Source organism: Schistocerca nitens, chromosome 1, assembly GCF_023898315.1.
Source record: "Schistocerca nitens isolate TAMUIC-IGC-003100 chromosome 1, iqSchNite1.1, whole genome shotgun sequence".
NCBI lineage: Eukaryota > Metazoa > Arthropoda > Insecta > Orthoptera > Acrididae > Schistocerca > Schistocerca nitens.
The window spans coordinates 487,795,832-487,798,156 of record NC_064614.1 but is presented as its reverse complement, the minus strand read 5'-3'; the positions used below and the strand labels follow the sequence as shown (position 1 = coordinate 487,798,156).

The following is a 2,325-nucleotide window of genomic DNA, read 5'->3' as shown; positions in this document are numbered from 1 at the left end:
AGGTGATTATAATAACTGTATAAATGACGCTGAATCGCGTCTTGTGCGGAAGGATCCAATAGTGTTTTGTTAGTGCTGTGTATGAAACGTGTATATATCGTTAGCATCGTTGTGTGTGTGTGTGTGTGTGTGTGCTGTTTTTGGTGGGATTATTTTGGTGTGGTTATCGTGTCTGATGAAATGCCAAATTAAAAGTACCAGACCCAATATTCGGGATCGAAACACATCAAGAAATGAAGTGGGACAGCGAACTGAACGCGAACAAATTTTTATGGAACTACTTAAACCTACCTAACCTAAGGACATCACACACATCTATGCCCGAGGCAGGATTCGAACCTGTGACCGTAGCGGTCACGCGGTTCCAGACTGAAGTGCCTAGAACCGCTGGGCCACACCGGTCGGCTGTGGCAGTTTGGCAACGGCGAACAGTTTGGGCTACAACGCGTTAAGTGTCAACTATCAAGTAATTTTAATCGCATTATAGTTTTCAGTTCACATTTAAGTGCCTGGTAGAGGGTTCAACGAAAGAGTTTCACACTATTACTCTACCGCTCCACTCTCGAACAGCATGCGGGGAAAACCAATACTTAAATCCTTCCACATAGCACTGATTCTTCTCATTATATTATAATAATCATTCCTCTCTATGTAGGTGGGCGTCAACAAGATATTGTCGCAATCAGGGGAGGAACTTCATGATTGAATTTTCGTGAAAAAATCTCACTCCTTAGTTTTAATGATTGCCACCCCAGCTCGCGTATCATATACGTCACGTTCTCACCTCTGTTTCGCGATAATACACAATGAGCTGTTTTGCGATAATACAAAATGAGCTGCCCTTCTTTGGACTTTCTCGATGTCCCACACAATCCTATCTGACGCGGATCCCACATTGCACAGCAGTACTCTAGCAGACGATCGACAAGCGTAGTGTAGGCAATCTCTTTAGTACACTTCTTGCATCTTCTATGTGTTCTGTCAATAAAACGCAGTCTTTAGTTCGCCTTCTCCACAATTTTATCTATATGATCGTTCCAGTTTCAGTTTTCCGCAGTTGTTATCACTAGGTATTTAGTTGAAATGACAGACTTTAGATTTAGGTGTATCACGTAACAGAAATTTAGTGGGGTCCTTTTAATTCTCATGAGGATGAGCTCACACTGTAGATTATTTAGAGTTAATTGTCACCTTTCGCACCAAAGACACACCTTTCCTAAGACATTTTGCAATTGTTTTGATATTCTGATGACTTGACTAGACAGTAAATGATAACAGCATTTGATAAAAAAATTAAGGGGGCTGCTCAGATTTTTCGCAAAATCGTTTATATACATTAGGAACAGCAGAGGGCATATAACACTTAGTGAACGCCGGAATTTCATCCGTTTCACTCGATGACTTCCCATCTGCTACTACGAATTCTGACCTTACTCGCAGTAAATCATGTGTCCAGTCGCACGACTGAGACGACACTCCACAAGCACGCAATTTGATTAGAAGCCGCTTGCGAGGAACGGTGTCAAAACCCTTCTGGAAGTACAGAAATATGTAATCAATTTGAGGTTCCCTAGCAATAGTATGAGAACAAAGAGCAAGTTTTGTTGCACAAGAAGGATATTTTCTGTATCCGTGCTGAGTATGTGTCAGTAGATCGTTTTCTTAATAATTTTCGAACACAGTATATGCTCCAAACTCCTGCTGTAAATCCACGTCAGTGATATTGGTCTGTAATTTAGGGAATTGCTCCTATTTTCCTCGTATTGGGGTGTGATTTGATATGACAGAGGGAGCACTGTCGTGTTTACTCCTTCTTTGTTGACGGAATTTTGGGATATCATATTTAGAAATTTGCCAATGGCCTTGCCGCAGTGGTAACACCGGTTGCCGTCAGATCACCGAAGTTAAGCGCTGTCGGGCTGGGCTCGCACTTGGATGGGTGACCGTCCGGTCTGCCGAGCGCTGTTGGCATGCGGGGTGCACTCAGCCCTTGTGAGGCAAACTGAGGAGCTACTTGAGTGAGAAGTGGCGGCTCCAGTCTCGGAAACTGACATACGGCCGGGAGAGCGGTGTGCTGACCACATGCCCTTCCATATCCGCATCCAGTGACGCCTGTGGACTGAGGATGACACGGCGGCCAGACGGCACCTTTGGGCCTTTGTGGGGGACGAGAGTATTTAATAATTTCGCTTTGATGGCACTGCCATCGGTAACATTATCATGATCATCACACAATGAATGTACTGATTGTGTCTTGGCAGACCGCAACTCCTGGCGTAGGTAGAGTGTGTCTAGCGGGCATACAGGCTGTTTGCAGGCCCTGCG

At 44.4% G+C, this 2,325-nt stretch overlaps 1 pseudogene; it reads left to right on the top strand.

The window, feature by feature from the left end:
• Nucleotides 1–1,853: 1,853 nt before the first annotated feature.
• On the top strand, nt 1,854–1,971 carry LOC126208509 (5S ribosomal RNA; annotated as a pseudogene).
• The last annotated feature ends 354 nt before the right edge of the window (nt 1,972–2,325 follow it).